Here is a 13252-nt window from a genome sequence, read left to right on the forward strand (position 1 = left end):
GGACCCTCAGGGCTGCACATATGAACCTGTCCCTACATTCCCGAGACTTGGCTTTGGTGTCCTTACGAGGAAATGTCACGCCTGCCACACTGTTGCACGGCCACGGCAGCAAATGCTCCGGGCTGGCCAAACTGGCGCCTGCACAGCAAACCTGACTCCTTTTCTCAGCCATGCAAAAGTAGGGCTCCCCAGGACCCCTCAGTCACACTTAGGACATGGCAGTCCCACTTCAGTCACCCCCTACAACTCCACAATCCTTGACCGCGCCTCAGCTGTAAGGGTCAGTAGTCACCTACTGGCCAAGATGGTGCAAGGATGGGCAGGGTCTGCAGACCCATCAATCTGGACACGACAGCCCCTCCTTCACAAACGTCCCCTGCAGCTCTGCCAGCACTCAGACTGCACCTGTGCAGCAAGTCCTGGCTGCCCCTCTGAGCCCGTCCCCTGCAGCTAAGCCGTGATGCAAGATGGTGCCTGCGCAGTAAACCTCAACAGCTACCTTTCTGGACCCGCCCCCTATTGGTCAGCCGTACTCCAAGATGGCGCCTTGCAGTAAGCTTCGGCAGCCACCTCTGGACCCGCCCCCTGTTGGTCGGCCAGACTCCAAGATGGCGCCTGTGCAGTAAGCCTGAGCAGCCACCTACTGGACAACAAATATACCGCAGGGATGGGTAGGGGTTTGCAGGCCCGTTCCTCAGACCTACCCCCCTGCCGCTCTGCCATCATTCAAGATGGCGCCTGTGTAATAAGCCTCGAGGGGCCACCCCAGGCCTACCCACCCAATGGGTAGGGGTCTTCAGTCTCCTGTTATTCAAAAACATGAAAGCCTCTCTCAAGCCTGCTCTCAGCAATACCATCATCACTGATGATGACACTTGTGCAATAAACGTTGGTTGTCACCTACTAGTCTTATTATCACTCAAGTCGGTGGACCTCAGCAGTCCTTCCCTCGTTCTCCCGCCCCCTGGAGGGCCCCTGTCATTCAAATAGTGGCTGGGAAGTAAGTCTTGGCTGCTACCTGTCGACAGACTAGGCAGAACTCCTCAGTCCCCCTTGGGCCCAACCCCTGCAGCCAGCCCCACCTTCACTCAAAATGGCGCCTGCGCAGTAAGTGTCAGCTACTTCCTGTCGGCCAACAGTGCCAGAGTGGGCGCTGCTCTGAAGCCCCGCCCCTTGGTCTCACGCCTTACAGCCAATCCCACGGCGCCTGCGCAGTAAGTCTCGTCTGCCACATGTTGGCCAACAACGCTAAAGTGGGCCGAGCTCCGCAGCTCCTCCCATCCCCTTGGGCCCGCCCCCTGCAGCTCAGCTGTCCTTCAAAATGGCGCCTCCACATAAGTCTCGGCTGCCACCTGCCGGCCAACAAACAATACAAGAGTGGGCCGAGCTCTGCAGCCCCTCCCCTTGTACCCGCCCCCTGCAGTTTTGCTGTCATTCAAGATGGCGCCAGCGCAAAAGTCTCCGCAGCCACCTGTCGGTCTACAGGAATAGTGCCAGTGTGGGCGGGGCCCCACAGCGGGCTCCGTCCCCCAAAATGCCCGTGGCCCCACCCCTTCAGCCCAGTCAACAGGGTCTGCGCAGCACAGCTCTGCTATTCCCGTGTTCCCAGCACTTCCCATAGCCAAAGATGGGGCCAGACACACCGCAAAGAGACCACCACAGGGGAAGGCTGTGCCTCTGCCATGTCCAGATAGAGCTAAGGAGTGACAGCGGGCACGTCGACAGCCTGTAGCCCTGTACCTCAGGACTAACAGTTCCGTGGCGGCTGCAACTGTGGCAGCCGCGGCAAACTTAGCACAACACCTGGCTTCTCCAAACCACATGGACCCTGCTCACAAAGCAGTCTCCGGATCACTAGCCAGGGCCCATTCTCAAAATTCAGAGCTCAGCCCTCAAGCCAATAGGGTGGCACTGGCACGGCAAACCTCTGCAGCCAGACCTTCAGTTAGCAAAGAAGGTGCGAGATAGTCAGGACCCTGCAGCCTTCAGTCACTGCATACAACACGGGGTCATCACAGTCCCCCGCAGCCCTTGGCCCCGCGCCGCTGTGGCCAGCCGGCCACCACTGCGTCTGCCAGCGCGGCAGACCTCAGCCACCCCTATCAAAGATGGCGCCAAGGTAGGCGGGATTCAACGACACCATCACAGCCTGGGCTAGCCGCAATCTGGACCACCCTTGCCCCCGCCCCAACCTGCAGCCAACCAATCAGGACAGTGCCTGTATAGCGAACTTTACCGCCCACACCAAAAATGGCGCCAGCGTGGGCGGGGCTCCCCAGTCACTCTTGGCCCAGAGAAAATACCCCACAGGCATGACGCTCTTGGCCCCGCCCCTTGCAGCCCACAGCTCCTCCCGCCGCCACTGCGGCAAAACAAGCCCCACCCCCAATGTCTGGCAGAGATGCAGAGACCTGGCTGTCAGGGACGCCGTGGGATGGACGTAGTGATCTGCAGCCCCCAGACACGGCCAGCGCGCCACTTCCCCAGCACCCACCCTGGTGGGCTCGCCTGACAGAAATCCGCGGTCCCTCTCCCCATCCACCACCTGCACCAGGCAAGATGGCATGGCAGCCCCCCAGTTCCGTGGCCACTTCAAAGGGGTAGCCCGTCCCGAAGACCCCGGCTGGACACGCAAGATGGCGCCCGCGGCAAGCACTGCAAGCGCGGCAACCCGCGCCCCGCACCCCTTGAAAACCCCGCCAGGCGGTGTCCGCCGGCCACCTCCCTCTTCCCTGTCTGACCACGGTCCCAGACTACGGCATATGACCGCCGTGCCGCCTCACGCGGCATCCGGACACCGTACTGACACGGATGTGCAGGGCGGGGGTCCAGCCCGAACTCACCTCCCCTCACCACACCGCCTGGGACCCACGGCTCGGCCTGGGCGCAGCCCGCGTGCACGGTCTAGCACACCCACAGGGCCACTGGCGCCCGACGGCGCCACCAGCCCAGGGTGGACATGTCCGCTCCTCAGCTCCGACCTTGTGCTCCAGCGGCTCCCAGTGTCTGCACGGAGCCTCTGCGCGCGACTCCTTGTCAGGCTCTCCGCAGAGGCGGGGCTGCAGAACAGGCCAATCAGAGGCCAAGCTTCCCACCCCGGGCCCCCTCGCCACGCCCCTGAGCATTGCCAATCAGGTTGCGGTTGCCGTGGTGACGGCTTGGCGCGAAGGCAGGAGGTTGACGTCAACCGAGCCAACACCAGGGGCCCCCGACAGGGGTCTCGATGAGGGGGTGTGGGGGTGTGAGACCCCCACACAAAGAACTGGGGGGGGCGCCATAGAGAAAGACCGACTAATGACTCCCAAATACAAAACCAATGAAGAAAAAGAAAAATATTTGTCCAAAAAGTGGACATCCTGAGGGAAAACCATATACACTGAAGTGTGAAGAATGAAAAAGTGGGAGATGACACTTTTCCATCCAGGACATGCGAGAGGCGCGGGGCTAGCTCCTCCATAAGCCGGGAGCTCTCGGGCCCCAGGCGATAAAGGCTGCGCCGGAAACCCGGGCAGCGAGGGAGGAGGCTGGCACCTCACGGGAGCGCACTGGCGCTGGTGGACCCGCCGTGGACAGTCACGCGCCGACCGCACACCGGGCAGGGCGGACCCCCCTGCGTCCGGCACCGAACCCGCCGCATCCCGCACACATCCGCGCACAAACCCTGCCGCGTCCCGCACAGATCCTCGCACAGACCCCGTTGCATCGCGAACAGACCCACATGCAACCCACACAGACGCTGCACAGACCCCGCCGCGTCCCGCACAGATCCCCACGCAGATCCCCGCGGCATCCCGCACAGATCCCACGGCCACCCCGCCAGCACTCGCATAGACACTGACATGGATCCGAGCAGCCGCCCCGCACAGATCCCCGCAGAGTCCCACACAGACCCCTCACTCTGTCCTGCAGCCCCCACTCAGACCCCACCCCGTGCACAGATCCCACAGTGCCCGGGAGACCCCACGAACCGCCCCCGCAGGCCCCCCCGCCCCCCGCACAGACCCCGCGGACCCCCCACAGCGCTGGTCTGCACACCGCTGACCGCGGAGGACCGGGGAGCAGTAGTCCGGGACCGACCGCAGCGAGGGGCGGCTGTCCGCCGTCCGCGACCAGGGACATGTTGTAGGAATGAGCTGGTAAGTGTTTTCATTGTTTTGTCCGTTTGTTAAGAATGAGCACGTTTGCAGGTAAATCTTGTGCAAAGGAATACAAGAAATCGCAAACTGGTTACCTCCAAGGAAAAGGAGTTGCGGGTGAGGAGAGGAGGAAGATGGAGGATTTTTTCCCCTGCTCCAGCCCAAACTGTTGGACTAAATACAAATTTCTTTTCTACTAGTAAAATCAATGAATTATACAAAGTTCATTAATGTACCATTGATCCAACTATTGCACTCTCAAAGGACGAAAGCAAAGATAAGTAGCGAAGCGTCAAAGATTGTAGGCAAGCATATTTGTGGAGCGTCCCTTTTTATTAGAAAAGTGTGCCCTGCATGAGAATTAAACTGTAATCTGGTCAATCCATACGCGGCAACTTTACGAGGCTAATACAGAAAAATGTAGGATTTTAATGTGCAAGGAACAAATTCATAAGATGATTAATTACGAAGAGCAGGTTAATTACAAGCACAGAGAATACGGTGCCCAAAATTAAATGTTCTATTTATACATCATAAGTATAAATGGAAACGAGTGGTTGCTTGCTGCGTTGAGAAGCTATTGGCTCGGGGTGGGGGGCGTTTTAAGCCCCCCAAGTCTGCGACAGGTTCCTCTCAGCCAGCAGCGCTCTGAATGGCAACGCTGTTTGCTGGGCACCTCCGAACCCTCGTCCCCAGCAGCCTCTCGGGAGATTCGAGAGGCACCCCTGCACGTGGACGTGGTGCTACCCTTAGGTCAGAGGTTCTCACGTTGGGCTACACCGCAGGATCCGCCCGGAGAGCTGTTCAACCCCAGAGCTCCTGTCTGGATATGCGCAGGAGGTGGGGATTCGCGCACGGTTTCCGACCCCGTTCTCTTTCCTCAAAGGCCTCCGTCTGCAGTACAAGTGTCTCTGGAGCCTGGATCACTCGCTCCCTTCAGACACCACCTGCCCTCGGGGCTGCCGCAGCGACTACTACCTTCCTCGGTGCTCCCCCTCTCCCCTCAACCGCTCCGGATAGAGTGGTCTCGGCCGTGGGCTCCCGGCCTAGCTGCAAGGCCCGGCCCCCTCCCAGGCCCCCCCACCCCCCGCTGAAACTGCTGAGCCGTCCCCTCCGCAGCCCGGAAACTTGACCTTAATCTCGCTTGATCCTGTGGTCACATTCGACATCCTCATTAAGAGAAACAATAACAAACAAAAACCTAGGCTCTCTTATTTTTTGGTGAGACAACAGGACACCACCCTGGTCTCCAAAGGTTTCTTCTCTGTGCTCTGAGCTGGTCTTTGCGCTGGTCAACCTCTAAGCACGCGGGACTCAGTCACTACACTTCTCCATCAACACGCGCTTCCGAGGCACGGTCTAAATGCCACCTAGACCCCAGCAGCTCCCGAATTGAAATCCTCTGCCACAGAACATTCCACAGAAGCTCCTGTATCTGATCGCTCCACCTGCATATCCAACAGCAACTGAAAGCACTTAAAATAAATATTTAATTTTCCCTCTCCTCAATCTATATATTTGTATAAGGAGCACCAGTTGCTGTAGCCAAAAATCTCACAATTGCTCTTCCTTCTTTTCCTTACTGTCACCATCTAATTCCTCAGCAAATCCTGCCGACCCTACATCCAAGACATCCCAAATTTATCCAGCGTTTTCCCTCTTGGTGACAGTCGTAACCGCAGTGTTTTCCCCTGGCTATTAGCCTACTCGCTGGATCACCTACTTCCATTCCAAACCCTTCCCTCCAAATATTCTTTACACAGCGTCTAGGGCAGTCTTTAAAGGCGAATAAGATGTCACATTCCAGTTTGAATTACCCCCGTCCCCCACCCCTGTCACACTTATAAATATGTCTAAAATATATACCATAAACAAGTAAAAAAAGAAAGCCATCAATCTCCTTTGCTACAGAAGTGTTAAATACTGGCGCTGTGAAATTTAACAGTCTGTTTCTTCGTATTTCTGCTTTTTACGCCTTAAGAAGTCCCTACCCACACTGAAGTCCTAGAGATACAAGGCTATTAGCCTTGGAGGTGGTGGTAGTGTTTTTATTTATTTTTTTGATATTTACTTTTCTGTATGTTTCGTGGTAGGGATCTAATTTTTCTCCTGTGTTTCTGCATATGAATAGGTCTGTTCCAAAACGCTCTGCCTGGCCCACTGGCCCACTGGTCTATGTCTGGGTGTTAACGCGCCACAGTAATTATTACAGCTTTCAGTAGCTTCATATCAGAAAGGGCACCTGCCCATCTTTGCTTTTCAAAAGTGTCTTTGGCTATTCTTAGTCCTCCATCTTCAAATGACTTTTAGAATTAGCTTATCAAATTTGATGAAATATGCTATCTGAGGGCACTGGCTCAGTCAGTGGAGCATGTGACTCTTGATCCCTCGGAGTTGTGAGTTAGAGCCAGATGTTGTGTAGAGATAACCTGAAGAAAAACAACTGAAAAAAGATATCCTATTGGGATTTCAATTTGACTTTAGGAAGTCTTTTTTCCTATTACTTATCTAATATGTTATTTGGGGGTTACAATGTGGTATAGCTTTTTTTTTTTAATAGCTTCAGTTTACAGGAAATTTGTAGATAGGATAAAGATTCGTTACCTAGTTTCCCCTATGTTAACATCTTCCATAAGCTTGGTGCATTGTGAAAATGGAAAATTAGTACAGAACTATTAATTATAGACTTTATTTGGATTTTTCCTGTTTCTATAAATCTCGTCCTTCTGTTCCAGCATCCTAGCCAGGACACATAATTGCTTTTCCCTAGGCAACTCTGGGCTGTGATAGCCTCTTAGTATTTCCTTGTTTTTCATGACTTTAGCAGTTTTGAGGTACTAGTCAGGTTATTTTACAGAATGTCTCTCAATGAGTTGGTCTAATATTTTCTCATGATTTCTCTTGGATTAGGAGTTTTTGAGAATTATCTGCTCTTGTTTCTTATATATTGATTTTGTATCCAGTGAATTTGCTTATCCGTCTTACTAGTTCTAATACTTGTTAGTCTATAGATTTTCCTGGATTTTTTTATAATGTTAACATCTTTATTAGTGACAATTTTTTACTCTGACAGTCGTAACTCATTTCAGTAGCATTAATGCATTGACTAGGACTCCCGAGGTGAGGATACTTCTTATGTCTCACCGACATATAAAAATGTTCACAAGCTTTTTTGTAGGACCTCTCTATTGGGGATTAAGAAAATTCCCTTAACTTCTAGTTTTCTAAAACCTTTAGCATGAATAAGTTTAATTTTATCCAATGACTTTTCTATATCTATTGGGAAGATTAGACTTTAGAATTTTATATAATCTGTTAATGTGGAGAATTTAGGCAAATTTTCTGTTGTTGAAACAGGTTTGCATTCCTAAACCGTACTTGACCATGATTACGAGGGTCTGATTTATATACACACACAGCTGGATACTACTGGTTTATATTCCATGTTGACTTTTTGCGTCTACGTTTTTAATTATGCCATGTCTGCCTGGATTTAGTATCAAGGTTATACCAACCTTATAAAATGACTTGGATTGGTAGCTTGCTTTTATAATCTCTGCAATTGTTTATAAAAATAGGTGCTTTCTCCTTTTTTGAAAGTTTAGCATAACTCACTGCAAAATCCAGATTTGGTGTCTTTTTACATGGAATATTTTGGACTTCATTTCCTCATAGGTTTGGGACTTACATTTCTGCTTTGTCTTGAGTCATTTTGGTCATTTATATTTTAGAAGAAAACTGTCAATTTCATTTAAATTTATTAGCACAGATTCACGGCATTCTCTTTGATTTTCAATCTCTCCTGCATTAGTAATATATCACCTTTCCTAGTATCAATGTCATTTCATCTATTCTTGTGTTCTTCATCAGTTTTATTAAAGATTTGACACTTGTTTTTAAAGTGGCTTTTGGCTTTTTGACCATATTCTTTCTTCTTTTCTATTTAATTAATTTCTGTTCATTTTATTATTTCCTTCTTTCCACCTATTTGGGTTTCTCCTCTGAGAGTCTTGAGTTGCATATTTACCTCATTTATTTTTAACCTTTTGTGATTTTTAACAGATACACTTAAGGCCATAACTTTCCTTCCAAGTACCACTTGAACCGCTTTCCATGTATTTCTGTTGTTCAGTAGTACGTTATATTATTTCCATTAGATTTCCTCTCCATGAAATTAAAGAATGCATTCAGGTTCCCAAGTTCTTCAAAAGTCTTTTGATTATAGATTTCTAATTAAACTGCATTACGGCCAAATGATATCACCTAAGCATTATTATTTCACATTTGTTAAAACTTCCTTTGTGATCTTAGGATGTAATCAATTTTTAATTGTTGAGTGTGTTAGAAAAAAAGGATGATTCTATAGTTGTTAGCTAGCAATTTCTATTTGTTTCTGTAAGATGAGGCTTATTAGCCACGTTTATTACATTTTCAGAATTCTTACTAATTTTCTCTCTGCTTAATATATCAGTTCTAAGTAGTTATAATAGTATCACCTACTATGCTTTTAGTTTTATCCACTGCTCCTCGTAATTCCTTTAGCTTTTGCTTTTTGTTTCAAGGCCATATTCTTAGGTGGGCACCGTCCGTGATCTCCTCTGTGAAGGTGAGTGTCTGAGGAGTCACCCAGGCTGTTTGCTTGTAGGAAGGGACTTAGTCTTTTCCCATTTTAAACTTCTGGTCTATTTACTTGTCGCATGTGCCTTTTCCTTTGCTGCTTCTTTTCTCCTTTTTTGCCTTCTACTGAGTAGATTAAATTTTCTTAACTCCTTTTTCCCCTCTGCTAATGTGGAAACTCTCAATTATATTTCAGTTACTTTATTGTCTATCTTTAAATTCCTAATTTATACACAAGTGTGTATATATATATTTTTGGAAGTATATATATATATATATATATATATATATATATACACACACACATATTTTTAACAGAGCATAAAATAATAAAGGATATTCTGGAATACCTTAGCAATTTATTGAATTTCTTATTCCCCCTTCCTAGTTATTATCTAGAATTTTAGCTCTACTTTTTATTAAAAATCTTTTAAATTTACTTATTTTGAAAGAGAGGGAGAGAGGGAGGAAGGAAGGGAAGGGGAGGGAGGGGGGAGAGAGAGAGAGAGAGAGAGAGAGAGTGAATATGAATGAATGAATCCCAAGCAGGCTCTACACTGTTAGCATGTAGCCTGATGTGGGGCTTAATCCCACAACCCTGGGATCATGATCTGAGCTGAAATCAAGGGTCAGACATTCAACCAGCTGAGCCACTCAGGTGCCTCTTAGCTATACTTTTTTTAAAAAACAAAAACAAAATTGAGATTCAATAATTAAGTATATTTATCCATATTTTGACCATTTATTTATTCATTCTGATTTCTTAAATTTCACTCCTCTCTAGATTCATCTTTTTGTTTTCTCACTAAAACATATCCTTAAATAAGTCTTTTGGTTATTCTATAAGGTAGTCTATCTATTTGTATTGCTAAAAATGGCTTTAAAAGTCCTTTCTAGGGGCGCCTGGGTGGCTCAGTTGGCTAGGAATCCAAGTTCAGCTCAGGTCATGATCTCACAGTTCATGGGTCTGAGTCCCACACCAGGCTCTGTGCTGCCAGCTTAGAGCCTAGAGCCTGTTTCAGATTCTGTGTCTCCCTCTCTCGCTGATCCTCCCCCATTCATGTTCTGTGTGTGTGTGTGTGTGTGTGTGTGTGTGTGTCAAAAATAAACATTAAAAAAAGATAAAAGATATTTCTAAATGACAGTTTATCTAGGCATGGAATTCCAAGGTGACCCTCATCTTCTCCCCTTATTTTGAAGGTTTTTTTCTAATATCTTCAGACACTGCTGAGATCTGCTATCAACTGAAATGTCCCCTGGAGCTTTTAGAATAGGTGGTATTATGGAATCATTTTTATCCTGCTCAGGACTTGTGTGCCTAAAGAAGGTTTATTCTTCCCTTCTGGAGAATTCATGCCCAGTATGTCTTGGCCAAAATAGCTTTTTTTCCATTCCAATTCCATTCTCTTCGTATCAGCATACTGGAGTATATTGGCCCTTCTTCATCTATCTTCCATTTATCTTAATTTCTCTATCTTTTATATTCTTTTCTGGGTTGCTTTCTGAGTAATTCCTCTTTTATATATATATTATATACATTTATGTATGTGATTATATTAAAATTATATAATGTATAAATAATATAAATATAAATTTATATATATATATAATTCAACTCTATGTCCAATGTGGGACTTGAACTCATGACCCCAAGATCAAGAGTCGCATGCTTTACCAACTTAGTCAGCCAGGCACCTCTGTAACTCCTCTTTTTAACTGCATTCAGTTAAGTGTTTCCCTTGATATGTTTTTACAACGGCTATATTTTTTCATGTCTAAGATTTTCAATCAGTCCTTTTTTATACTCACCTTTTCTCAAATGGATGAATATTTTATGAATACTGTTATCTTTCAAGAATCTTAAAGTCACACTAAAACTATATGATTTGAATTGCATTTTGTCAGTGAATTCATGTCCTAGCTGTTGATTTTGGTTTTTTTGCTTATTACAGGTTTTCCTAAGTTTAATGCACTGCTTTGCAATTTTAGTTTCTAAGTGTTTCTCCTATGGTGTATCTTTATCCCCTTCTCTCAAAACTTCTCTTTCCTTCATGTCTCGCTTTTCTGTTTTTTTTTCTTCTTTTGGCTATTTCTTCCCGCCCATGAGAAAGTTAATCCGAAGACAAGTTTTATATGGGCAGCCGGGGCCTCTGCGCCAGGTGATAAGAGAATGTAGCATCCACTGAGCAGGATTTACGTTTACTTGGGCTGGGGCCTCTCTGCATGCAGCCGGTACGCGAGTGCTTACTGCCACTGCTCACTATATACGCTGGAGTCCTGAGTAACCATCACTAGTTTTTTCCAGTTTCACTTCATGTCAGGAGAGTCCCAGCCCATTTGACACAATGAGCCTGGGACCTCAACACGCACTGGGGACTTCTGGACCTTGTCACTCTTCAGTGATCCAATTGTGAACTTCCTCTGCCTATTTCAAGATCAAAAGTTCGGCAGGTTTATGTCTTTGAACCCCACATGTCCTTGTGTCTTTCTGTCCAGTTTTTGATTTACAGAGGTGTCATAAACATCATTGCAAGTTTATATTAAAAAGATACTGAAGTGCGCACGCAAAAATTCACAGCACCTTCTCAAAAATCGTATCTTCTAAATTATCTACAGCAGTGATCTCATTTCTCTCCCAAGTGTGCAGCGGCATTCTCCGGAGGATGACAGACAGAATGCTGACGCAGAGGAGGATTTAGCTATTTTCATTTAAGCCAGATGTTGAAGAGATTTGCAAAGATGTAAAACAACGCTGCTCTCCTCAGTCATCTTTTGTTTTGGGAATTAAGATGTTTTCAGGGGAAAAAAATTACTTACATTAATATGTAACGGATTTACTACTGTTATTTTTAAATGAGTTAACATATATTTATAATTTTCATTTTAATTTCAAAATATATGTAGAGAGAAATAGATACAATTCACATAAACAGCATTCTTTGGAGTCCTCAGTCATTTACAAGAGTGTAAGTGGGTCTTAAGACCAAGAAGTTTGAGAACTTTTGGTCTACAATAAATCTGTAATAGGGGCGCCTGGGGGGGCTCAGTAGCTTAAGCATCTGACTTTGGCTCAGGTCATGATCTCACAGTTCGTGGATTCAAGCCCCACGTCCGGCCCTGTGCTGACAGCTAGCTCAGAGCCTGGAGCCTACTTCAGATTCTGTGTTTCCCCTCCCTCTGACCCTCCCCTGCTCACACTGTCTCTCTCACTCTCTCTCAAAACTAAATAAAAACATTTAAAAATTAAAAAAAAATTGTAATAGATTGGGCTATTGAGTATAATGACCCCACAGCTTATTCCAGAACTTAATACATGGAAATCTCTCAGTAAATACTTATTCATTCATTCTTTCCACAAATATTTGATTGTCTGTGCCACATAAGGGCCAATGCTGAGGCCAGGTACACGGTTCATTGTGAATGACACTGATAAGACCCCTGCCCTAATTCATTTATTTGATAAATATGTCTTCAAACTTCACTCAAGCTGGAAGATACATACAATAAGTTAGTTGACAAAATAAACCTTTAAAAATCGTGGTGAGGACTTTGAAGAAAAAAACCAGGATGTGGAGATGACGGAGGGGTGGGTGTGTGGTGGTTACAGACTAGTCAGGGAAGCCTTCTCTGAACGAGAAGCAAAGACTGAATGGGAAGAAAGAGCCACCCCGGGAAAAGCAGGGGGAGGAATAATCTAGACAGACAACGTACAAAGCAATACACAAAGACCGTAAAGGAAAAAGGCAGGACACCAGAATGGCCGGAGGGCAGCAAAAGTGGGGTTGACGGGCAAAAATGAGGTTGTACAGGTACGTAAGAGCCAGGTCCTCAGTAGGAACTGTAGGCCAAGGTGACCCTGAATTGAATCCTGCATGTGACGGGGAGCCGTGAAAGGCTTCTACACAAAATCTGACTCAATCTACTGTAAGATGACTAGTGTCACGGTATGAAGAAGTGGAGATTCGGGGACTAGAGTGGTCAGTCCGGGCAGAAGAGGAAGGCGCCCGAACTAACAGGGTGGCGGTGGGCACAGGCAGAGGTGAACACATACGGGATGCATTCTAGAGGCGGAACAGAGACACCTTGCTCATAGAATTGTGTGTGTGGCAGGGGAAAAAGTATGCGAAATGACTCCTGTGTTTCTCATTCAGGCAACTGGGTAAATGGAAGTATTACTGAGTGAGTCTTTGAATCACAGGTGGGGGAAGAGCCTAAAATCAAGAGCTTTCTTTTGGATGTTATATCTGAAATGCTTACACTCAGATCACACATAAGGACAGGCTGAAGAGGGATTCTGGAGGTTTCTGCTGCAGCTCTAGCTCTGGAAGTCCTCTGCACAGAGCTGGTTTATTGCATAAACGGGTTAAAATCAACACTTTGCAAAAGAAAGAAAATCAGTTCTTCGGTGTTGTCAACTCTTATGTATATAATCAGTGTCAAACGGGTAAATATTTTAGTATATAAATTTGCATACAGTTCCTTGGTGATGCAGATCTAAC

General features: G+C 46.8%; 1 protein-coding gene and 1 long non-coding RNA gene across 5 annotated transcripts in view; one reads left to right on the forward strand and one right to left on the reverse strand.

Annotated features, from left to right (window-relative positions):
* PEG3 (paternally expressed 3) overlaps positions 1-13252 on the reverse strand; it is a 42703-nt gene that overhangs the window by 28467 nt on the left and 984 nt on the right. For 2 of the 4 annotated variants that reach the window (XM_029924565.1, XM_029924566.1), the window contains exon 1: positions 2844-3014. The exons of 1 other annotated variant lie outside the window; for it this stretch is intronic. The gene's annotated coding sequence lies outside the window, so the exon portion shown is untranslated. Of the gene's footprint in view, positions 1-1082; positions 1098-2843; positions 3015-13252 lie in introns of those variants that run through there. One more of the 4 variants, XM_029924567.1, reaches the window with a different exon arrangement.
* The window catches only part of LOC115280108, a 39315-nt gene continuing 30084 nt past the window's right edge, over positions 4022-13252 (forward strand). Inside the window, exon 1 of the long non-coding RNA XR_003903646.1 lies at positions 4022-4136. This is a non-coding gene — a long non-coding RNA (uncharacterized LOC115280108). The remainder of the gene's footprint in view (positions 4137-13252) is intronic.

The sequence above is a fragment of the Suricata suricatta genome, chromosome 16, assembly GCF_006229205.1.
Source record: "Suricata suricatta isolate VVHF042 chromosome 16, meerkat_22Aug2017_6uvM2_HiC, whole genome shotgun sequence".
NCBI lineage: Eukaryota > Metazoa > Chordata > Mammalia > Carnivora > Herpestidae > Suricata > Suricata suricatta.